The sequence below is a fragment of the Xenopus laevis genome, chromosome 2S (assembly GCF_017654675.1).
Source record: "Xenopus laevis strain J_2021 chromosome 2S, Xenopus_laevis_v10.1, whole genome shotgun sequence".
Taxonomy (NCBI): Eukaryota; Metazoa; Chordata; class Amphibia; order Anura; family Pipidae; genus Xenopus; species Xenopus laevis.
In genome coordinates, this window is record NC_054374.1 from 47,314,424 (window position 1) to 47,339,963 (window position 25,540).

At 40.7% G+C, this 25,540-nt stretch overlaps 12 non-coding genes across 12 annotated transcripts; all 12 read right to left on the bottom strand.

Annotated features, from left to right (window-relative positions):
• Positions 1-4,865: 4,865 nt before the first annotated feature.
• On the bottom strand, positions 4,866-4,948 carry trnal-uaa. Its single transcript has one exon. It is a non-coding gene; the product is annotated as a tRNA-Leu (tRNA).
• Positions 4,949-5,020: 72 nt separating this feature from the next.
• trnal-uaa lies at positions 5,021-5,103 on the bottom strand. The gene has a single exon. It is a non-coding gene; the product is annotated as a tRNA-Leu (tRNA).
• Positions 5,104-5,924: 821 nt separating this feature from the next.
• trnal-uaa lies at positions 5,925-6,007 on the bottom strand. The gene has a single exon. It is a non-coding gene; the product is annotated as a tRNA-Leu (tRNA).
• A 498-nt stretch (positions 6,008-6,505) lies between these two features.
• trnal-uaa lies at positions 6,506-6,588 on the bottom strand. Its single transcript has one exon. It is a non-coding gene; the product is annotated as a tRNA-Leu (tRNA).
• Positions 6,589-7,283: 695 nt separating this feature from the next.
• Positions 7,284-7,366, bottom strand: trnal-uaa. Its single transcript has one exon. It is a non-coding gene; the product is annotated as a tRNA-Leu (tRNA).
• A 72-nt stretch (positions 7,367-7,438) lies between these two features.
• Positions 7,439-7,521, bottom strand: trnal-uaa. The gene has a single exon. It is a non-coding gene; the product is annotated as a tRNA-Leu (tRNA).
• Positions 7,522-8,343: 822 nt separating this feature from the next.
• trnal-uaa lies at positions 8,344-8,426 on the bottom strand. The gene has a single exon. It is a non-coding gene; the product is annotated as a tRNA-Leu (tRNA).
• A 498-nt stretch (positions 8,427-8,924) lies between these two features.
• On the bottom strand, positions 8,925-9,007 carry trnal-uaa. Its single transcript has one exon. It is a non-coding gene; the product is annotated as a tRNA-Leu (tRNA).
• A 693-nt stretch (positions 9,008-9,700) lies between these two features.
• On the bottom strand, positions 9,701-9,783 carry trnal-uaa. The gene has a single exon. It is a non-coding gene; the product is annotated as a tRNA-Leu (tRNA).
• Positions 9,784-9,852: 69 nt separating this feature from the next.
• trnal-uaa lies at positions 9,853-9,935 on the bottom strand. The gene has a single exon. It is a non-coding gene; the product is annotated as a tRNA-Leu (tRNA).
• Positions 9,936-10,004: 69 nt separating this feature from the next.
• Positions 10,005-10,087, bottom strand: trnal-uaa. Its single transcript has one exon. It is a non-coding gene; the product is annotated as a tRNA-Leu (tRNA).
• Positions 10,088-11,375: 1,288 nt separating this feature from the next.
• On the bottom strand, positions 11,376-11,458 carry trnal-uaa. The gene has a single exon. It is a non-coding gene; the product is annotated as a tRNA-Leu (tRNA).
• Positions 11,459-25,540: the final 14,082 nt, after the last annotated feature.

The following is a 25,540-nucleotide window of genomic DNA, read 5'->3' on the forward strand; positions in this document are numbered from 1 at the left end:
AAATATGAGATCTTTATTAGAAAGGGCAGGTGCAAGGTCAGTCCACACCCCCTCTAAACTCTGCTCGAATTAACCACTTCAGTGGTGCAGAGGAGTGGGCACAGTGCAGGAGAACAGAGACAATTAATAATAATGACTACATTTTCTAATATTTGTCCTTTGTAGTAATAATAATATAAATAAACATGGCCGCATGGGAAGCCATAAATATGATGGTCAGTGAACAGATTTCTGTATCAGCCCTGCAGGCTGGGGGCCACATGTGAATATCATGAAATGCTGGGGACACATATGAATAACGTGAAATGCTGGGGAGCCACACTAGGGTTGCCACCTGTCCGGATTTCAGAAGGGCTGCCTGGGTCAAGAAAATCTGCCCGGTTTTCCAAATATGAAAAACTGGGCTGCATCTCCCTTGATTGACATCTCTCACACCAGCCACAAGATCACTGACCCGCCCCTCTGACATCATGGCTCCATCCCCTGCCTGGATTGTGGACCACGGAAAGGTGGCAACACTAGAACACACATTTTGAAATCATGAAATGCTGGGGGACCACACACCGTGCCTGTCATGAAATGCTGAGGGGGGCACACATTGTAAATATTATGAAATTCGGGGGGGGGGGGGGCACGTGAATATCATATAATGCTGAGGGCCAAATTTGAATATCATAAAATGCTCGGGTCCACATAAAATGCTCATGAAATTTTGGGAGTCAGCACATTGCTAGAAGACAGCAGTATCTTTAAAATTCTGCAAAAGAACAGCCCATGAAAGTGGAAAAGGCCACAGAACAACATATGCTGTCAGATTCACATAATTATAACTGTTGGCCTGTCATGGTATAGGTATTTTCTATGTAGTTAAGGTAACCTAAAGGCAATGACACACAATGAGATTCGTTGCTACCTTAAAATTTGCTACCGTGGATGGCAAATCTTCCTGAGAATTCAATTTTTTTTTTTTGAGGCAATAAATTTTCATTTTCTGTCATTATCCTAAATGGCAAACATGGATTTAGTTTGTTTGTCAGTTTGAATATATAAATAAATGTCCTATATACATCTGATTATCTTTGTTAGTATTTTTTAAGCAGCAGTGCTTGTTCATGTTGTGGCGTGTATAGGGTTGCAAACTATACACGGAATGATAGGTAGTGGATTGGGGTGTATCAACTAGGGGCAAAATGTACAGGGTTATCACACAAAAAAGCAGGGGCATTGTGGCTTAGATCATGCTAAAGCTAAAAAAAACTGGTGAGTTTGGAGGGGAAGATAGGTAGCAGGAAGGACAGAGCCGACGAGCGAGCAGGCATTGGTGGTGGAACAAAACATGATTTCAAATTTACTTGGCGTCCTTTTAACCTTAACTTTTAAAGATTTAAAGTCAATTGGGTTTTCGAAGTAGTAGAGGGGGTGGGGAGGTTCCAAACCTCAACCAGTGCTTGGTTCATCGCTATTCTCTCTGATACTAAAGCTCACAAGAGCCCGTGGATTTGTGGTTTTTTAGGCCTATATAGCTCTTTTCAAAGTCTAGGACTAGATTAACAATCGAGACCACAGTCCCGGGTACTCTGCCTTCTTTGTCTTTGTGGTGTCCTAGGGATAGAAAAAAACTAGGTAGTAGATTTGGGACAACTCCACCTCCTCTTCTTTTCCAATTTGACTTAATTCCTGAACCTGAGCATTGTGTGTTTTTTAATATTTATCCTATTTATTGCGGTCTCTATTTAATTAATTACCTCAACTATAATTTATTGCAAAGCACTATCAAGCACTTTAAATTCTATGAATTATTGTTAAGTCCGGATGAATTTATGTTGATTACTAGTCTTCATTAGTTGTTTAAGCACTTGCACTTTAAAGTTTTTGTAACTCAAAGTGATTGGAGGGGGTTATTATTAATTTTTAGACTAATACACCTTGTTGCAAAAGGATATAAATTAGTGTGAAATAGAATTGATTGTAGCTAAGGTTATATTAGTAGAATTTTTTAACCCCATTATATATAACAGAATGAATTGTATCACATTTATTTAATTAATTTATAATCAATTGGGATTTTAACCAGTTAAATTATAGCACAAGCACTTTCTTTAACTCATACGATTACCACAAAGTAATCAGCAATTTTACACGCAATTGAGATTATAATAATTAGGTAGCTGGAAACTAACTAGAGACTGCTGAGCGAGTTTGAAGCAAGTGGGGTACTTTTTTCTTTCTTTTCAATTCAATTTTTCTTGCAAATTTGTTTGCCAATAGGTATTCGTAGAGAGGAATTTTTTCCTGGTACTGGTCTCTCCGGATAGGAACAAAGCAGTGTCCTGCAAGTCAATGGCTACCTCATTAATCTCAAAGGCTCATGAAGAGAGTAGCGAGATATTAATCATAGCAGAGCAAACAGAAGCAATTGAAATCTATTAAGGTAGTATTTTTTACCTTCTGGGCAGGGCACAAAGTTAGAAGCAAAACATCATATTTTTAGCCAGGTCCCCATACAAGTTATTTGTCTAGGGCCCCCCATGAACACAGGCTTATAGTACCAAAGTTTTTGTACCACACCATTTCTGTGCAGTACACAAATTATCAAATAGTAAGTAGGTAGGCTATGCTAGGAAAAAGTTTGAACTGTATGGATGTGGGTTTTTTGCCCAGTAACAAGTCAGTTGTAGTTCATATAAAAATAAAAATTATTAATGAATGTGCTAAGTCAGTTCATTGGGGGCCAGTGTCATTTACCTTAAGTTTTTTTTTTAGTTCTTTGGGGTCAGTGGAGTTTGCCTTAAAAGGGGACCTGTCTCCCTAAGAAATAATTCCAGATCCTATTTTATGATGTTAGTCAAGCAAAAAAAACGTAACTTACATTATATAAATTATTTAATTTTTGTTTCTGTAGTTTTGGAATTCATAATCAAATCAAGCAGGCCGCTGCCATTTTGCATTTTTGCATTATGTCAAAATCTTGTTTTGGTGCCAAAATGGGGCACCTGATACCCTTGCCCATGTACTGGCTACACAATTGGATGGTGAGGAGGGAGGGGGAATGTGTGGAGTGTAGTGATTTCTAGGGAGTGAAGAATAGAAAGTTAAGTCCAACGCCTTTACTACTCGCCCATCCTGGTCAGTTGTGTGCTTCATCTGACTAGTTAGCAAGCAAGTTTGGAGTCGTGTGCATGGAACTTTAAAACTAGTACCATGAGTGGGGGTTGAACCCACGTGGAAATACATCCAATGGAACTTAAGACCAACGACATCGGCCATCCCGGCGAGTTACGAGCTGTCTTTGGTAACTTAAAAAATTTGGATTCATCTCCCTCAGTTATCAGTACTGGTGGCCGATGATTTGATATTATATTATAGAAAGCAGTTTAACACTAGTCTGTATCCAGCATGGTGAATTTCTCTTATGGGAGGGGGTTCATGAAAAAGCTTTTCTGCAGACTTTGTGCTAAAGTGGGTAATGATGTAAAATTTCCACAGTTGGCATATATGAGCCTTTCAAATTTTTACGAGGAGTGGGGTTTGAACCCAGGTGGACATACATCCATTGGAACTTGAGTCCAATGCCTTAACCACTCAGCAATCCTGGTTGGTCATGTACTTTTGGAGACTAGTTAGCAAGCAATTTTCGAATCGTGTATATGAGACTTTAAAACACGTACCAGGAGTGGGATTCGAACCCACGTGGATATACATCCTTCGGAACTCATGTATAGGAGACTTTAGAACTTACACAAGGAGTGAAGTTCTAACCCAGGAGTATATACATCCATTGGAACTTAAGTCAAATGCTTTAACCACTCGGCCATCCTGGTTGGTTGCAAGCATCATCTGACTAGTTAGCAAGCAAGTTTCGAATCGTGCAGATGAGAATTTAAAACTTGTACCAGGAGTGGGGTTCAAAACCACATGGATATACATCCATTGGATCTTAAAGGAAAACTATACCCCCAAAATGAACACTTAAGCAACAGATAGTTCATATCATATTAAGTGGCATATTAAAGAATCTTACCAAACTGGAATATATATTTAAGTAAATATTGCCCTTTTACATCTCTTGCCTTGAGCCACCATTTCGTAATGGTCTATGTGCTGTCTCAGAGATCACCTGACCAGAAATACTTCAACTCTAACTGTAACAGGAAGAGTTAATTGGCTCATGTGACCTTACATGTATGGTTTGTTGGTATGTTTGTGAGTACAGTGAATCCTAACATGTATGGTTTGTTGGTATGTTTGTGAGTACAGTGAATCCTACGATCCCAGCGGCCCTTATTTTTTAAAATGGCAATTTTCTATTTATGATTACCCAATGGCACATACTACTAGAAAAGTATATTATTATGAAAATGGTTTATTTACATGAAGCAGGATTTTACATATGAGCTGTTTTATGCAATATCTTTTTATAGAGACCTACATTGTTTGGGGGGTATAGTTTTCCTTTAAGTCCAACGCCTTAACCACTCGGCCATCCTGGTGGATTGGCATCATCATCTGACTAGTTAGCAAGCAAGTTTCAAATCGTGTATATGAGACTTTAAAACTAGTACCAGGAGTGGGTTTCAAACCCATGTGGACATACATCCATTGAATCTTAAGTCCAACGCCTTAATGACTCGGCCATCCTGGTGGGTTGTCAGAGTTACCTAACTGGTTAGCAAGCAATTTTCGGAGTCATATATATGAGCCTTTAAGATGTGTATTAGGAGTGGTGGTTCAAACCCACGTGGATATACATCCATTGGAACTTAAGTCCAATGCCTTAACCACTCGGCCATCCTGGTGGATTGTCAGCATCATCTGACTAGTTAGCAGGAAAGTTTTGAATCGTGTATATGAGACTATAAAACTAGTACCAGGAGTGGGGTTCGAACCCACGTGGATATACATCCATAGGAACTTAAGTCCAATGCCTTAACCACTCAGCCATACTGGTGGGTTGTCAGCATCATCTGACTAGTTACAAAGCAAGTTTCGAATCGTGTATATGAGACTTTAAAACTACTACTACCAGGAGTGGGGTTTGAACCCATGTGGATATACATCCATTGAATCTTAAGTCCAACGCCTTAACCACTCGGCCATCCTGGTGGGTTGTCAGCATTACCTGACTGTTAGCAAGCAATTTCAGAGTCATGTATATGAGACTTTAAGATGTGTATCAGGAGGGGGGTTCGAACCCTAGTGGATATACATCGATTGGATCTTAAGTCCTACGCCTTAACAACTCGGCCATCCTTGTGGATCATAAGCATCATCTGACTAGATAGCAAGGAAGTTTCGAATCGTGTATATAAGACTTTAAAATAGTACCAGGAGTTGGGTTCGAACCCACGTGGATATACATCCATACGAACTTAAGTCTAACGCCTTAAACACTCGGCCATACCGGTGGATTGTCGGCATCATCAGACTAATTAGCAAACAAGTTTCGAATTGTGTATATAAGACTTTAAAACTTGTACCAGGAGAGGGGGTTCGTACACATGTGGATATATATCCATTGAATCTTAAGTCCAACCCCTTGGCCATCCTGGTCCGTTGTCGGCGTTACATGACTAGTTAGCAAGTAATTTTGGAGTCATGTATATGAGATTTTAAGATGTGTTCCAGGAGAGCAGGCTCAAACCCACATGGATATACATCGATTGGATTTTAAGGCCAACGCCTTAAACACTCGGCCATTCTGGTCGGTTGTCGGCATCATCTGACTAGTTAGCAAGCAAGTTTCGAATTGTGTATATGAGATTTTAAAACTTGTACAAGGAGTGGGGTTCGATGCCACATGGATATACATCCAATGGAACTTAAGTTAAACGCTTTAACCACTCGGCCATGCTAGTGGGTTGCAAGCATCATCTGACTAGTTAGCAAGCAAGTTTCGAATCGTGTAGATGAGACTTTAAAACTTGTACCAGGAGTGGGGTTCGAACCCACATAGATATACATCCATTGGAAGTTAAGTCCAACACCTTAACCACTCGGCCATCCTGGTCGGTTGCCAGCATCATCTGATTAGTTAGCATACAAGTTTCGAATCATGTATATGAGACTTTAAAACTTGTACCAGGAGTGGATGTACATACATTACAACTTAAGTCCAATGCCTTAACCACACGGCCATCTTGGTCGGTTGCCAGCATCCTATGACTAGATAGCAAGCAAGTTTCGAATCGTGTATATGAGACTTTAAAACTTGTCAGGTTCGAAACCACGTGGAAATACATCCATTGGAACGTAAGTCTAATGCCTTAACCCCTCGGCCATCCTGGTCGGTTACCAGCATCATCTGACTAGTTAGCAAGCAAGTTTCGAATCATGTATATTAGACTTTAAAACTAGTACCAGGAGAGGGGTTCAACCCATGTGGACATACATCCATTGAATCTTAAGTCCAATGCCTTAACGACTCTGCCATCCTGGTCGGTTGTCAGCATCATCTGACTAGTTAACGAGCAAGTTTCGAATCGTGTATATGAGTCTTTAAAACTTATACCAGGAATGGGGTTCGAACCCACGTGGAAATACATCCATTGGAACTTAAGTCCAACGCCTTAACCACTCGGCCATCCTGGTCGGTTGCCAGCGTCATCTGACTAGTTAGCAAGCAAGTTTTGAATCGTGTATTTAAGACTTTAAAACTTGAACTAGGAGTGGGGTTCGAAACCACGTGGATCTACATCCATTGGAAATTAAGTCCAACGCCTGAACCCATCGACAATACTGGTGGGTTGTCAGCATCATCTGACTAGTTAACAAGCAAGTTTCAAAACGTGTATATGAAACTTTAAAAGATGCATCAGGAATGGGGTTCGAACCCACATAGATATACATCCATAAGAACTTAAATCCAACGCCTTAACCACTAGGCCATCCTGGTCAGTTCTCACGTTCATTGGACTAGTCATCTGACTAATTAGCAAGCAAGTTTCGAAACATGTACAGTTTATTAGACTTTACAACTAGTACCAGGAGAGGGGTTCAACCCATGTGGATATACATCCATTGAATCTTAAGTCCAACGCCTTAATGACTCGGCCATCCTGGTGGGTTGTCAGAGTTACCTAACTGGTTAGCAAGCAATTTTTGGAGTCATATATATGAGCCTTTAAGATGTGTATTAGGAGTGGTGGTTCAAACCCACGTGGATATACATCCATTGGAACTTAAGTCCAATGCCTTAACCACTCGGCCATCCTGGTGGATTGCCAGCATCATCTGACTAGTTAGCAAGAAAGTTTTGAATCGTGTATATGAGACTATAAAACTAGTACCAGGAGTGGGGTTCGAACCCACGTGGATATACATCCATAGGAACTTAAGTCCAATGCCTTAACCACTCAGCCATACTGGTGGGTTGTCAGCATCATCTGACTAGTTACAAAGCAAGTTTCGAATCGTGTATATGAGACTTTAAAACTACTACTACCAGGAGTGGGGTTCGAACCCATGTGGATATACATCCATTGAATCTTAAGTCCAACGCCTTAACCACTCGGCCATCCTGGTGGGTTGTCAGCATTACCTGACTGTTAGCAAGCAATTTCAGAGTCATGTATATGAGACTTTAAGATGTGTATCAGGAGTGGGGGTTCGAACCCTAGTGGATATACATCGATTGGATCTTAAGTCCTACGCCTTAACAACTCGGCCATCCTTGTGGATCCTAAGCATCATCTGACTAGATAGCAAGGAAGTTTCGAATCGTGTATATAAGACTTTAAAATAGTACCAGGAGTTGGGTTCGAACCCACGTGGATATACATCCATAGGAACTTAAGTCTAATGCCTTAAACACTCGGCCATACTGGTGGATTGTCGGCATCATCAGACTAATTAGCAAACAAGTTTCGAATTGTGTATATAAGACTTTAAAACTTGTACCAGGAGAGGGGGTTCGTACACATGTGGATATATATCCATTGAATCTTAAGCCCAACCCCTTGGCCATCCTGGTCCGTTGTCAGCGTTACATGACTAGTTAGCAAGTAATTTTGGAGTCATGTATATGAGACTTTAAGATGTGTTCCAGGAGAGCAGGCTCAAACCCACATGGATATACATCGATTGGATTTTAAGGCCAACGCCTTAAACACTCGGCCATTCTGGTCGGTTGTCGGCATCATCTGACTAGTTAGCAAGCAAGTTTCGAATTGTGTATATGAGATTTTAAAACTTGTACAAGGAGTGGGGTTCGATGCCACATGGATATACATCCAATGGAACTTAAGTTAAACGCTTTAACCACTCGGCCATACTAGTGGGTTGTAAGCATCATCTGACTAGTTAGCAAGCAAGTTTCGAATCGTGTAGATGAGACTTTAAAACTTGTACCAGGAGTGGGGTTCGAACCCACATGGATATACATCCATTGGAAGTTAAGTCCAACACCTTAACCACTCGGCCATCCTGGTCGGTTGCCAGCATCATCTGATTAGTTAGCATACAAGTTTCGAATCGTGTATATGAGACTTTAAAACTTGTACCAGGAGTGGATGTACATACATTACAACTTAAGTCCAATGCCTTAACCACACGGCCATCTTGGTCGGTTGCCAGCATCCTATGACTAGATAGCAAGCAAGTTTCGAATCGTGTATATGAGACTTTAAAACTTGTCAGGTTCGAAACCACGTGGAAATACATCCATTGGAACGTAAGTCTAATGCCTTAACCCCTCGGCCATCCTGGTCGGTTACCAGCATCATCTGACTAGTTAGCAAGCAAGTTTCGAATCATGTATATTAGACTTTAAAACTAGTACCGGGAGAGGGGTTCAACCCATGTGGACATACATCCATTGAATCTTAAGTCCAATGCCTTAACGACTCTGCCATCCTGGTCGGTTGTCCGCATCATCTGACTAGTTAACGAGCAAGTTTCGAATCGTGTATATGAGTCTTTAAAACTTATACCAGGAGTGGGGTTCGAACCCACGTGGAAATACATCCATTGGAACTTAAGTCCAACGCCTTAACCACTCGGCCATCCTGGTCGGTTGCCAGCGTCATCTGACTAGTTAGCAAGCAAGTTTTGAATCGTGTATTTAAGACTTTAAAACTTGAACTAGGAGTGGGGTTCGAAACCACGTGGATCTACATCCATTGGAAATTAAGTCCAACGCCTGAACCCATCGGCCATACTGGTGGGTTGTCAGCATCATCTGACTAGTTAACAAGCAAGTTTCAAAACGTGTATATGAAACTTTAAAAGATGCATCAGGAGTGGGGTTCGAACCCACATAGATATACATCCATAAGAACTTAAATCCAACGCCTTAACCACTAGGCCATCCTGGTCAGTTCTCGCGTTCTTTGGACTAGTCATCTGACTAATTAGCAAGCAAGTTTCGAAACATGTACAGTTTATTAGACTTTACAACTAGTACCAGGAGAGGGGTTCAACCCATGTGGACATACATCCATTGAATCTTAAATCCAATGCCTTAACGACGCCGCCATCCTTGTCGGTTGTCAGCATCATCTGACTAGTTAGCAAGCAAGTTTCGAATCGTGTATATGAGACGTTAAAGCTTGTACCAGGAGTGCGGTTCAACCCCACGTGGATGTATATACATTACAACTGAAGTCCAACGCCTTAACCACGCGGCCATCCTGGTCGGTTGCCAGCATCATCTGACTAGTTAGCAAGCAAGTTTTGAATCGTGTATATGAGTCTTTAAAACTTATACCAGGAGTGGGGTTCGAACCCACGTGGATATACATCCATTGGAACTTAAGACCAACGCCTTAACCACTCGGCCATCCTGGTGGGTTGTTTGCATCATCTGACTAGTTAGCAAACAAGTTTCTAATCGTGTATATGAGAGTTTAAAACTTGTACCAGGAGTGGGGTTCGAACCCAAGTGGATATACATCCATTGGAACTTAAGTCCAACGCCTTAAGCACTCGGCCATCCTGGTGGGTTGTCTGCGTCATCTGACTAGTTAGCAAACAAGTTTCCAATCGTGTATATGAGAGTTTAAAACTTGTACCAGGAGTGGGGTTCGAACCCACGTGGATATACATCCATTGGAACTTAAGTCCAATGCCTTAACCACTCGGCCATTCTGGTCGGCTGCCAGTGTCATCTGACTAGTTAGCAAGCATGTTTCGAATCGTGTATATGAGACTTTAAAACTTGAACTAGGAGTTGGGTTTGAAACCACGTGGATCTACATCCATTGGAAATTAAGTCCAACGCCTGAACCCATCGGCCATCCTGGTGGGTTGTCAGTTACCTGACTAGTTAGCAAGCAAGTTTCAAAACGTGTAGATGAAACTTTATAAGACGTAATAGGAGTGGGGTTCGAACCGACATAGATATACATCCATTAGAACTTAAGCCCAACACCTTAACCACTAGGCCATCCTGGTCGGTTCTCTGATTCATTGGGCTAGTCATCTGACTTATTAGCAAGCAAGTTTCAAATCTTGTATATTAGACTTTAAAACTAGCACCAGGAGAGGGGTTTGAACCCATGCGGACATACATCCATTGAATTTTAAGCCCAATTCCTTAACAACTTAGCCATCCTGGTGTATTGTCAGTGTTCCCTGACTAGGTAGCAAGCAATTTTGGAATCATGTATATAAACTTTAAGATGTGTACCAGGAGTTCGAACCCATGTGGATATGCATGGATTGGATTTTAAGCCCAATGCCTTAACCACTCTGCCATCCTGGTGGGTTGTCTGCATCAGCTGACTAGTTAGCAAGCAAGTTTCGAATTGTGTATATGAGACTTTAAAACTTGTACCAGGAGTGGGTTTCGAACTCATGTGGATATACAGCCATTAGAACTTAAGTTCAACGCCTTAACCACTGGGCCATCCTGGTAGATTCTCAGTAGCCTCGGACTAGTTAGCAAGCAAGTTTCGAATCGTGTTTATGAGACTTTAAAACTTGTAACAGGAGTGGGGTTCGAACCGATATAGATATACATCCATATGAACTTATATCCAACGCCTCAACCACTCGGCCATCTTCGTTGGTTCCCAGGATCGTTGGACTAGTAAGCAACCAAGTTTCGAATCGTGTACATGAGACTTTAAAACTTGTACCAGGAGTGGGGTCGAACCCACGGGAATATACATACATTACAACTTAAGCTCAACGCCTTAACCAAGCAGCCATCCTGGTCGGTTGCCAGCATCATCTGACTAGTTAGCAAACAAGTTTCTAATCGTGTATATGAGAGTTTAAAACTTGTACCAGGAGGGGGGTTCGAACCCAAGTGGATATACATCCATTGGAACTTAAGTCCAACGCCTTAAGCACTCGGCCATCCTGGTGGGTTGTCTGCATCATCTGACTAGTTAGCAAACAAGTTTCCAATCGTGTATATGAGAGTTTAAAACTTGTACCAGGAGTGGGGTTCGAACCTACGTGGATATACATCCATTGGAACTTAAGTCCAACGCCTTAACCACTCGGCCATTCTGGTCGGCTGCCAGCGTCATCTGACTAGTTAGCAAGCATGTTTCGAATCGTGTATATGAGACTTTAAAACTTGAACTAGGAGTTGGGTTTGAAACCACGTGGATCTACATCCATTGGAAATTAAGTCCAACGCCTGAACCCATCGGCCATCCTGGTGGGTTGTCAGTTACCTGACTAGTTAGCAAGCAAGTTTCAAAACGTGTATATGAAACTTTATAAGACGTAATAGGAGTGGGGTTCGAACCAACATAGATATACATCCATTAGAACTTAAGCCCAACGCCTTAACCACTAGGCCATCCTGGTCGGTTCTCTGATTCTTTGGGCTAGTCATCTGACTTATTAGAAAGCAAGTTTCAAATCTTGTATATTAGACTTTAAAACTAGCACCAGGAGAGGGGTTTGAACCCATGCGGACATACATCCATTGAATTTTAAGCCCAATTCCTTAACAATTAGCCATCCTGGTGTATTGTCAGTGTTCCCTGACTAGGTAGCAAGCAATTTTGGAATCATGTATATAAACTTTAAGATGTGTACCAGGAGTTCGAACCCATGTGGATATGCATGGATTGGATTTTAAGCCCAATGCCTTAACCACTCTGCCATCCTGGTGGGTTGTCTGCTTCAGCTGACTAGTTAGCAAGCAAGTTTCGAATTGTGTATATGAGACTTTAAAACTTGTACCAGGAGTGGGTTTCGAACTCATGTGGATATACAGCCATTAGAACTTAAGTTCAACGCCTTAACCACGGGGCCATCCTGGTAGATTCTCAGTAGCCTCGGACTAGTTAGCAAGCAAGTTTCGAATCGTGTTTATGAGACTTTAAAACTTGTAACAGGAGTGGGGTTCGAACCGATATAGATATACATCCATATGAACTTATATCCAACGCCTCAACCACTCGGCCATCTTCGTTGGTTCCCAGGATCGTTGGACTAGTAAGCAACCAAGTTTCGAATCGTGTACATGAGACTTTAAAACTTGTACCAGGAGTGGGGTCGAACCCACGGGAATATACATACATTACAACTTAAGCTCAACGCCTTAACCAAGCAGCCATCCTGGTCGGTTGCCAGCATCATCTGACTAGTTAGCAAGCAAGTTTTGAATCGTGTATAGGAGACTTTAAAAATTGTACTAGGAGTGGGATTCGAACTCATGTGGATATACAGCCATTAAAACTTAAGTTCAACGCCTTAACCACGGGGCCATCCTCGGACTAGTTAGCAAGCAAGTTTCGAATCGTGTTTATGAGACTTTAAAACTTGTACCAGGAGTGGGGTTCGAACCGATGTGGATTTACATCCATTGGAATTTAAGTCCAATGCCTTAACCACTCGGCCATCGGCATTATCTGACTAGTTAGCAAGCAAGTTTCGAATCGTGTATAAAAGACTTTAAAACTTGTACCAGGAGTGGGGTGCAACCCACGTGGCTATAAATCCATTAGAACTTAAGTCCAACACCTTAACCACTCGGCCATCCTAACTAGATAGCAAGCAAGTTTCGAATCATGTATATGAGACTTTAAAACTTGAACCAGTAGTGGGGTTCAAACCAACGGGGGTTGTTAGACGTGTCTGACTAGTTAGCAAGCAAGTTAGGAGTCATGTATATGAGACTTTAGAACTTACACCAGGAGTGCTTTTCAAACCCACAGGAATATACATCCATTTTATCTTAAGTCAAACGCTTTAACCACTCGGCCTTCCTGGTGGGTTGCAAGCATCATCTCACTAGTTCATCAAGCAAGTTTCGAATCGTGTAGATGAGACTTTAAAACTTATACCAGGAGTGGGGTTCTAACCCACATGGATATACATCTATTGCAACTATAGCTTAAAGCCTTAACCACTCGGCCATCCTGGTGAGTTGCAAGGTGTCTGACTAGTTATCAAGTTCTAATTTGAATGTTCAGCGATTATGCTCAGTCTCTGTAAATTGAGCAAAATTCTGAAAAAAATTTTGCTTTCCACTATCCTGTACTTTAAATGTACATTTATTTATAGATTAATTTGTGTGTTTGCCTCAGCAATAAATGTTCAGCCCAATCAATGCATACAATTTTGTGCAAAATTTCCTTTAACCTACAAAATCTGAAAAAAGATTGTTGCCTTTACATATGCAGTGCTTTATAGTTATGTTACTTGTAGGATTCAGTTTTTGTTTTTTTTAGCACAAAGTATTTGAGCAGATCAATGATTGGAAGAGCACCTAAGATTCATCAAATGGCCAAGTGAATTTGCAGTGAGATGTTTAGAAAATATTAGCATTCTTTGCAAAATTTGAAAACCTAAAGTTGGAAAAGTTTGGCCAAGTCTTAACCGCTAAATATCATATCATTGTCAAATTTCCTCCATTAGAAGCCCAGCTCATTTTCACCAAGGAATGATTCTTTTGGAGTTTTAAAAACTAAAGTTGCATTGGACCATTGGTAACGTATAAATTTGTATTCATCTCCCCTCAGTTATCACTGGTGGCCAATGATTTGATAGTATATCATAGAAAGCAGTTTAAAGCTAGTCTGTATCCAGCATGGGAATTTATCTCATGGGACGGGTTCATGAAAAAGCTTTTCTGCAGACTTTGTGCTAAAGCGGGTAATGTACAATTTCCCCACTTATGAGCCTTTAAAATGGGTACCAGGAGTGGGGTGTGATCTCATGTGGACATACATCCTTCAGAACCGGTGTAATATTAACCCCAAGTACTCAATGAAGGAATGTCTCCAAATAAATGGGAAATTAAGTTCCAATAGTTTAATGACATGTTTAGGGGTGTTTAAAGGTAACGCCTGGGATTTAGAAATGTTCACAGTCAAACCTGATACGCAACAAAATTTGTCCAGTAATAGAAACAAGTTGGGTAGAGAAGTTTGGGGTTTGGTAATCGTAAGGCAAATATCATCTGCATAGAGGCTAACTTTAAATTCCACATTCTTTATTCTAACACCCCCAATATTTCGGTCCTGTCTAATCAACTGGGCTAGCGGCTCTACTGCTAGAGCAAATATCAATGGGGAAAGGGGACAACCCTGGCGCGTACCTCGCAAGATTGGAAAAGTAGAAGAAAGGAGACCCATGCACTTAATTTTCGCCGTGGGAGTGGAATAAAGGACCCTGATCATGTTAATAAAATTACCCTTAATGCCGAACAGTCAAAAGACATGATAGATGTGTGACCAATTTACCGAATCGAAAGCTTTTTTCAGGTCTAGTAGTAAGATTATACATTGTAAAGTCTGGGCATTAGCATAATCTATTGTGGTAATGAGTCTTCTAATGTTGTCTGAGGTCTGTCTCTGCAAGATAAAACCAGACTGGTCGGGGTGAACTAGTTTAGGCATGTAATTGTTCAGACGATTAGCCATCACCTTAGCCAATAATCGCATGTCGACATTGATTATGGAAATCGGCCTATAGTTTTGCGGGTCAGTATGGTCTTTATTAGGTTTAGGTAATAAACAAATCGTAGCTTCTAGCATATCAGATGGGATAGAGTGGCCCTCTAGTATTTCATTGAAGACTGCAGTCAGGTGGGGTACAAGCAATGTAGCAAATTGTTTATAATACAATAGAGGAAACCCATCAGGTCCCGGGCTTGATTTAAGTTTCATGTGTTTGATAGCCCACTCCACCTCATCTGATGTTATCTCCGCATTCAAAGCATCTAAGTCCTGTTGATTCAATTTAGGGAGATCTAAGTTGCTCAAAAAGACTTCCGAGTCAAGTTTATGCTGCCCGCCACCCTGTGTTTCACCATATAAATCACTATAAAAGTCACGGAACGTTTGCAAAATCTCCTGAGGGATAGAAGAAAGCCGACCCTGACTATTACGCAACGCCGTAATTCTCGGCAATTGCGAATAATTATTCAATTTTCTAGCCAGCAATGTGTCTGGTTTATCCCTATGAATGAAAAGTCTTTGTTTAGTCCATCTAATAGATTTGTCAGCCTCCTCCATCAGCTGTTTAGTAAGGACCGATTGGGTAGCTTGTAACTTTTTAGTGACATATGGGGTAGGGTTCCGTTTATTCAGATCTTCTAATCTACGTAACTCGGCCCTAAGTTCAGTAACAGTTTGTCGGTGTTTCTTTTTATTAATGGACCCAAGTTTTATAAATGAGCCTCTAATAGTTGCCTTATGGGCCGCCCAAATAACCCCCATTGATAGTGCTGGATCTAGGTTAGTGATAAAGTAATTTTCTAAGTCATTAGCTATGGTGTCTTTGATGGTAGGGTTAGATAACAGTGCTTCATTTAAGCGCCAATTGGTTCTGGGGCCTAACGGCGGTTTGTATATCAAAGACATCCCTATAGCTGCATGGTCCGACCATGTAATTGGATGTATATCCGCAGTTGTGACCTGTGAGAGTGTTTGAATTGGGGTGAAGAAGTAGTCTATACGGGAGTAAACCTGGTGCAGGTATGAAAAAAAAGTATAATCTCTAGAAGAAGGGTGTAAGGAGCGCCAGGTATCCACAAGAGCTAAAGATTTGAGGGATTTAGTGAAAGTTGCAGGGGGTTTGTGAGTATACAGTCGAGCGGAAGGAGTCTTGTCTAACGTGGAAGACATTACCATATTGAAATCTCCCATCAGGATGATGGTGCCTGGGGTGAGCTGGCCAATCCTAGTGAATAGGGAGTGGAAAAAAGCGCTTTGGCCTTCAGAAGGGGCGTATATATTAACCAAGGTATATAACTTACCCAACAAAGTGCCCTGTAATATAATATATTGGCTATTGGGGTCTGTAATGGTTTTAGTTGTCTGGAATCCCAAGGCAGATCTGACATAAAAGGCGACCCCTCTGCGTTTGGAATGGAATGTGGTATAGTAGACTTGAGAATATTGTTTATGCAAGTATGGAAATGGGGAACCCTCAGCAAGGTGTGTCTCCTGAAGTGCTATAATGTCGGCTTTAAGATTACGGTAATATTTAGCCGCTATAGATCTTTTTGTAGGAGAATTAAGTCCCTTAACATTATGAGAAATTATAGTCAGTTCCGCCATGTCATCGGGAAGAAGGGAGCTGTAGCAAGACGGGCAACACACCTTACATTAGGTCTCAGACTGTCACAGGTTGGGACCCAAAATAAGAAACACAGATGTATCCATCGAAATTGAGAACATGGAAACAGTGAAATAAGCCATACAACCACTGCGATCCTGGACCCCAGTGTAATAGTAGCTACACAAAGCATTCTAAAATAAAATACTGAAAAGAGAACAAATAGAAAACATACCAGATGAGCTGAGCAAAACATGGATATTCGTAGTACTGAAAGAACATCGTTAACAAAAGCAAAAAAGAACAAAGCAAAATATTCATTTATAAAAACAAATGAATTTTGAAACAAAATACGTCTGCCCAAATTCGGACAGATGGCCTCAATCGAGTGAGGCATGGGAAGACAGCCGTGAGTCACGAGCCTCCCGGGCTAACTAGCCCTGCAAAGTAGTAGTAGAAACAAAACAGGTAGAGAAATAGAGTCAGGTCTTAGGTGACTTCGAGGCATTGGAATTAGGTGTTGGTATCATAGACCATTGAGGTGTAAGTGATGGAGGGGGTCGGCTCGGGGACCTTTGTGTCTCATCAAAATTGTGGAGACCTAGCTTGGTTAGAAGCAGAGTCCCATCCGATGGTTTCGTTATGGAGCAAGTTTGTCCTTTATACTGTGCCGACAGTCCCGGCTTGGCGCAATATAGCCGTAACTTGGCGAAGTTCCCGTCGTTTTTGCAGAGTGATTGGAGCAAGATCTTGAAATATGGAGATCGTGGAACCTTCCATAGTAATAGCGCCATGGTCTCTAGCTGAGTGGAGGAGATCCTCTTTAGTTTCGAAATAATGTAGACAGGCCAAAACATCTCGCGGAGGTTCCCCCGGTGGAGGTTTGGGGCGTAATGCCCGATGTGCCCAATCAATGAGAAGAAGATCCGGATTGTACTCAGGTAGGAGCTTAGAAAATAAGATGGTAAAAATTTCGTGGACATCAGTATAAGATTCCGGAACATTACGTATGCGGACATTATTACGCCGAGATCGGTTCTCTAAATCCTCAATGTGTGATTCCATAGATTCAATAGTGTGATGTAGAGCAAGGACATCAGATTTTAAAGAGCCTTGTTCCATTATTAAGGCATCATGATCAGCTTCCAAATCGTTAACTCTCGTGCCAATAGTAGTAATTTCCTTAGTTAAATCAGTGACAGTCTTTTGCAGTTCGGTTTGTAGAAAAGATTGCATTTTCGAAAAAAGGGCATCAAGGCCATCAGATAAATCCGTCTTCGTAAGGCAAAGAGCATGGGTTGGTGCTGTCGAATGTGAGGCCTCACTGGACTGGGAGGATGCCATTGGAGAGGAAGTCGTGTCACTTTGATGTTTAGTTTCTTTTTTCACGTAGGAAGTTAAGTCTTTTTGGGTATGCTTTGCACGTCCTCCAGTCATTGTAATATAGGGGTTATGTCACACAAGGAGATACAGAATAGCTGTTGTACCTGTCTAAGTAAGAGCTGCAGGGCGTAGCCGAAGGAGTCACATGCCTCACATGCTATACCCCATCACTGAAATTCAAGGGGGGTGGCATAGCAAATCATTAGTGAATGGTGGTGACCCATAAAGTAAAGTGAGCACAAATAGGAGCGCCGGAAGAGGTGGATTTCCCCTTTAGGAATATAAGCCGTGCTTACACAGAGTCGCTTAATATGCGTGTAGCAATCTTCTGGGCACAAACAACAAAGTGCATGAAGGGGTGGAGTTCCCCTTTAATAGTATCGGCTGTATGTACGTAGAGCCTCTCAATATGGGTTCATCAAGTGCCTGGGCACAACAAAGTACATGGAGGGGAATGCCTCGTGCTTGTAAGGCCACAATGCGAGCCAAATGCTTCCTGGGTCCCAAAAATAGCAAAATATATGCTAGAGCAGCAAAATAGCAACCCCACCGTCGCTCCTGAAATATCAATGCAGGGCACTATGACAGCATAACAGTTGCTGCATCAGAGTTGGGAAGGAGCTGTGTAATGGCCGCCGTCTGGGAGAAGCAGATGCGTTCCAGCTTGAAACGCTGCCAGCAGGGGATTCCCGGGGCAGCTCGTGATACAAGGAGGAGAAGTCAGCTTACCGCACCTGCTGGTAAATCCCCTGGCGGTGTAGTGTCGGCTCCGACCCTGTTGTGCGCGGCTTGCAGGAAAGTCAGCAATGGCGCCTCGTGGCGGAGGCCTCACCATGCGCCTCACGGATCCAGCACCGCACAGTCCTTCCTCGTGGCGCCTTTCTCCCACCAGCCCGATCCCCACTAAAGCAGCGCTTCGGCAGGTGCGGAATAGGGGTGGTTGTGGTGCCCCAAATCGTGAGTATATGGCAATCAGGGATCACTCCAGCGAGGAGCAGCGCTATGTGCGACCTGCTCGATCCGTGGCTAGCCACGCCCCCAGTATGTATATTTTTTATTTCTATAGCTCTGTTTATGTACGCAGTCCCATATAGTAGAACAGACAATTAATAGAGAAAATGGGGGGCCATTAGGATAAAAATACAATGTAAAATAATAATTACAAATAAATACAAAGTAGCGTCAGAGACAAGAGGATGCCATGCAGAGCTTAGATTTGACTCATCTAGATAGGGGACTTCAACTAGATGTTTCCTGTTTCTCAGCTCTCCTGCATGTATATTTCCATGCCTGATATCATTATCCTACCTCTTTAAAAATTCCTCTCTCTAAAGGAATTTAAAAACACTATAGTTAGAAGCTATAGATTTACTGGGTATTTACTTTTGCCTAGTAAACAGGAAGCGGAAGCACTGGAGGCTGATTTACTAGATGATTATCGATTTGGAAAGCAGCAACTACTGGAGATCCTTGGACCTAGCTGTGCAATGGCAGTCACAAAGATAAGATAAGCCTACATTATTGATAACATTATGCTACATGAAGTCTTCTTACAGCTCTAGTTTTCTTTTTCAGTAAATAGCTCAGCTTGGCTAGCATTGGTGTTCTGTGCTACTGCATAATAAGCAATGCATATATAGTATGGTGGCAACATTTTACCATGACTAGGGGCAAAAAAGAATGAATGTTCCAGTTTTCATCTGCACATGCAAATCTAGGTGGAGCGAGCATGTGACCTCCTAAAGAATCTGTCTGGAAAATTCATGGTTATGACTATGTATCTTTCATTTGACTATAAACAGTTATCATCAATCTGATATCAGCTCAGAAACATGTACATAAATAGATGCGGCACTAGGTAGATGTATAGAAGAAAAGCTTTATAGATAGACATGAGCAGATTCAACAGCAGTGTCGGACTGGGGTGCCTAGGGCCCACCAGGAAACCTCATCTCAAGGGCCCACCCTCCCGTACAAAACAGCGCCCGCAAATATAAAAATTAACATTTTTATTTAAAACAAAACTGGAATGGCTGTGACAATATTAAATTAAAACATTAGTCATAAATACAAAAGCATAAGAGAATCCTTTTAAGTAAGTGCACATGCAATACAAACAAGGTAACCCTTTTATCACACTTTAGTGCTGTACTGCAAGTTGGAGTGATATCATCCCCCTCCCTTTCCCCCCCAGCAGCCAAACAAAAGAACAATGGGAAGGTAACCAGATAGCAGCTCCCTAACACAACAGCTGCCTGGTAGATCTAAGAACGACACTCAATAGTAAAATCCAGGTCCCACTGAGACTGATTCAGTTACATTGAGTAGGAGAAACATCAGTTTGCCAGAAAGCAGTTCCATCCTAAATTGCTGGCTCTTTCTGAAATCACATGACCAGACAAAATGAACTGAGATGCTCCTACACACCAATATTACAACTAAATACACTTGCTGGTTCAGGAATGAAAGTAAATTACCTGCAGTGTAAATAATGTAATTTAGAAATAAAAACTACACCATAAAAAGCATGACAACGAATAGTATGACCCAGAGAGTGATATTCTAAGACAATTTGCAATTGGTCTTCATTTTTTATGTTTTTTTTAATTACTTAGTATTTTTGGCATTTCAGCCATTGGTTTGAGTCAGAAGAATAAGGCATGCAATTTGAAAACTATACAAAATAAAAAAAGACCAATTGAAACCTTGCTAAGAATTGTCCATTCCATAACATAGTAAATGGTGCACTATCCCCTAAGAGGTTAAAAAAACTTGCAACTTTTTGTCTGCTGATCCCCACCCTAGTAACAGTGTGACAAAAAATAATTATACACATTTTTTAATAACTTATTTTTTTATATTTTGACCAAAGTAAGTACCTGTGCTGCAGCAGGGGGGGGGTCACAATTTGAGGCTTCAGTATAGCCAGTAATGTCCTCAAGTTAGTTATATGATGATGTGCCACCTGGGAGACAGGAGAGGGAGTTTTGCCACCACCAAGCTCTGCTTCTGAAGACAATGCACTCTTTATTCATTTGACTTACAGCCTACTCAATATGCAATACTCTTAACTGTTATGGATTCTACAGCCAGATATTTTACTAAGTCTTACTTTGTAACCGAACGCATAATGTTACTACTAGAATTCTGGCCTTGTATTTCAATCTTTTAAATTAAAGGGGTGGTTCACCTTTAAAGGACCAGTAACATAAAAAAAAAATGTTTAAAAATTCGTTAGTGCACAACGAAAAATAAACATTAAGACAAAAGAAACTTTTAAATAGCAAAGCCTTTATTAACAATTAACTTACAGAATGTCCACTTCCTGTCTGCTTCAGAAACGGCGAAAAGGCGACCATCCATCCTGCAACGATCAATTTCTTCTCCCTGGCTAGTCACTGACAGGCATCGCGTTCATCCACCTCCTGGTCTCCCGACGCACACTTCTTTCTGCTACTGTTGTGGGGAAGTGAGTTCTGCTGGAGGGGACTCCAGTTGGTGAGAACTTGGAGCCGGCTGGATCTATGTGCAAAGTCCTGGGGTAGGAGCTGTAGTCGTGTCCCCGCTTCATGGCTGCTGCTTCGTGTCTGTGGGCTGCTGCTCCCGCTGTGTGCCTGTGACTGGCTGCTGAGACTGTGCTCCCTGCGCTGCCTCTGCCAAGCCATCCCTTTCCCATGGTCCCAGCTCCTACTAAACTAACTAAAAGTTCATTTAAATGTGAGCAGACCCTTTAAGATGTGTACCATACAAATATATATGGTTTTGTGTGGCTCGCTTTGTCTTTTGGGCTTTTATGGTGAATTAACAGCAGGTAGTGTTGTTCTTTTGCAGTAGCCCAAGCGTCAAATGTTTCATTTTGGGTCTCTGTATGCTAAGTCCTTTGGTAAACCTAAGCATTTTCAGCATTAAACTGTTCAGAAGACCACAGGCATTTATATTTATCTTGTTTGATCCTAGTTCTTAATGCAGAAAAAGCTTTGCAGTTGGGTAATTTGGATTTAGAAGACATGTGCCAGTTTTACATATAAAGACAATTGTATTGCATGAATATGGTGAAAAATCTTGGTTGGTAAAGTTAGTAGAGGGTGCATCTAAAATATGCATTTCTTTACCTCTAACAAACCCACTACACCCACTATCATTTAACTAAAACTTAAATACTGGGTGCTGTAGTTGTACAAGAGAGGGAGAGAATAGCATTGCATATCACATCAAACATCATGCACTTCTTGTTTATTATAATAATAATAATAATACGTTTAAAAACCTAAAAACTAAAAGTATCTTGCAAACGCCTGTATATGTGTGGCTCTTTATTTATAAATAATGGAAACTTTGCCATGTTCCTAAGTGAAAATTTGCATTCAGGCTTTAGTCAATTGCCGTGGAACACAATGCATGGGACAATAAGGGGACATATGGACCTAACCCCCAAACTACCAAAAATCAAAATGCTGCTTTAAAATGTCTGCCTGGATTCATCCTGCATCTACAACCTTCTTTGAAGGAATCAAAATTACTGTGTATCCCATTGATTTAAATAATCAACTTGATCATGTAATATAGATGTGCCTTTTTAGAAATCCTCATTGTCAATTACATTTTGTTGTTGGGCCATGAAAACACAGATGTGTGTGGTTTTATACAAAAGTCCTATATATTCTCGGCATAGGGCAAGAAAAGTAGATATTTCTCGAAGCATCAACTGATATTTACTAGTTTTCAAGGACATTTTCAGTTTAAACTTCAGCTTCACTTTCAGTTGTGTCAGCAATCCTCAGTAAGCGTACGCTTTGTGACATAACAATGCAAGCTGCCTGCTTCATCCACAAACTGTTAAACAACTTCTCAGATACACTCCTGAAGGCGACAGGTGAAGTTGGAAGCAGGAATTATCTAACGATGGATTCAGATTCTTCTATCCAAAATTTTTCATCATTCCTTTAAACATCTAATTCGAAAAGTTCTGAGAAATTGACAGTGGATGATCCGTTATGGGAAACGTTGGACCCAAAGCCTGATATTCAGTCCTTATTTAATGAATTCAATCAGAAATTCTTTTGGGGACATATGCCGAAAATTGAAGTTAAATGGAGCAATAGGATGACTGAGTATGTATTGATTTTATATTATTATAAATGTATGTAGGTACTTTTCACTACTGATACAGCTAGTAATCGGATGGTATTACCTCTCACTAATTGAACCCCCTATTGTTGATGTTGAAATTAGCAACAGTTATTTGTAGTGATGGGCGTTGGGGCGAAAAATTCGCGAAACGGCGCCGGCGTCTCGTTTTTGACGCCGGCGCCCGTTTTTTTGACGCCTGCGGCCGTTTTTGACACCGGCGTCGGTTTTTTTCCCACGCCCGTGAATTTTTTTGCCGCGAATTCGCGCCTGGCGAATAAATTCGCCCATCACTAGTTATTTGCTGTTTTCAATGTACATGCAAAACAAGACAACTTGGGAAAAATTTATTCTTATAAGTGTTGGAGGCCTAAAGACCCGGCCTAGACAGACTGTCTGCATCTCTCCAACTTCAGCTTTCCCAGGATACTGGGAACTATATGTGTCCAGCAGAAATGTGGCCTATTACTGCCATACAAATATTTTGTAGATGCATGCACTCTGTGCAACAGAATTAGCTTTTTTATGTTGTATGTTTTTAGCTGTCTTCCTATTTTGCCAATTTAAAATTGCTAAATAGATTGCTAAGCACAGCAGCCCTGACAACAATAAAATGGAGCAGTAGTTAATCCAGATATGCAATCTTCTATTTTGTCTATTATCTTTCTTATAAGGAATTATCTTAAAATAAAATATCATAAAATAACATAAAATAATTATTCTATTCTACAGTACCCTGGGAATTACTAGGTGTTATCCATCCTCTGGAAAATGTAAAATCCTTTTGAGCAAGCCTAACCTGGACTTACGGCCGAGAAAAGACTGTAAGTGCTGGCTTTTATTCATTGAAAATGTTTATAGTAGCTCATAGAAACATGAGCTAAGGAAGAATTCCAAGATACAAATGGTGCTTAAAAGGTTTGGTAACAAAACAATAATACAGGTATAGGATCTGTTATCTGGAAACCAGTTATCCAGAAAGCTCCAAATTACAGAATTGCTGTCTCACATAGACTCCATTATATCCAAATAACCCACATTTTAAAAAATGATTTCCCTTTTCTCTGTAATAATAAAACAGCACCTTGTACTTGATCCACACTAAGATATAATAAATCCTAATTGGAAGCAAAGGATTTTATAGTAGACTTAAGGTATAAAGATCCAAATGATGGAAAGATCCATTATCTGGAAGACCCCAGGTCGCGAGTATTCTGGATAACGGGTCCCAGAACCTGTATTAGTCAATAGAAAATATAACTATAGCACATCTTAATGTAACATGAACGGGATAACACATCCTTTCCCCCTTTACTCTGAAAGTCATGGGGGTTGAATTGGTTTCTACTCCTTAAATGAGACCTGTCACTCAGACAGAAAAAAGATGTACAATAAAAAAGTTATTTAAAAAAAAAACACGAAACCCGAAAATCTTTTATTAATTAACATATCATACCTATCATAAAAGTAATCAAATATTGCCTGTCTCTCTTCTATGCCTTAGGCATAGAGGTGGGCAGACAATAACTTTTACTTTTTATTCAGCACTTCCTAGATGTCACTGCGCTCCCAACATTCTTTAAATATTTTTTAATCACATTTTCTATGTAGACCCTATGCTATTCAACTGCAATGTCAACTTGCCCTAAATATCACTGTCTATGTCCTAGTGAGTGTGAAAGAAAACTAACCCTTTACGTTACTTTTAAGAGAGTTGAAAATAAAAAAAAATGATTTTGGTGTTTTACTATTACTGTATAGATTGAGCACGAATTTGAAGATGAAGTGGAGGCACTCAAACGTCACTGGTGGTCATGTGATGGGCCCTGTGGGAAGCTAGAAAAGAGAGCAACAAACAGGTCACCAGATACTAAGGAACACAAGCGTAAATGTGGTGGAAAGTTTGTAAAGATTGCAGAACCAGATGAGCCACCCAAAAAAAAAAGAAGACGCTAAAGAATACAGCATTAGAATGGAATAACACCATGGATGCAAAACATCAGCATCCAAGCAGAATACCTCCCAGCCGTCCCTGTTTAGATGATACACTATGGATTCAGGGATTCAGAGACTGAAAGGGGCTTAATAAAAACTGTGTGCATCTTGGGAGGATTAGGCCTGTGGCTACTAATAACACTGTATGACCTTGCCACATAAGACTTTTGGCCTTCAGTTTAAAAGAAATGTTGAGAGTTACAGAACAGCCCCAGAATTCAGCACACTGTGTGTTACTTTCATTACTGTTTTTAAATAAAAAATAATATTATTAATAAATAAATATGTTTGAAACAACTTATAAGTTGTCAGTGTGATTTACATACATTATGGTACTGCAAACTAACATTCTATGGGTTAAAATAAATTAATAAAAATCAAGTAAATTAAAAGAATATACATATACAGGTATCGGATCAGTTATCCGGAAACCTATTATCCAGAAAGCTCTGAATTACAGAAAGGCCGTCTCCTATAGACTCCATTATAATCAAATAATCCAAAGCTTTAAAATTAGTTCCTTTTTCTCTGTAATAATAAAACAGTACCTTGTACTTGATCCTAACGA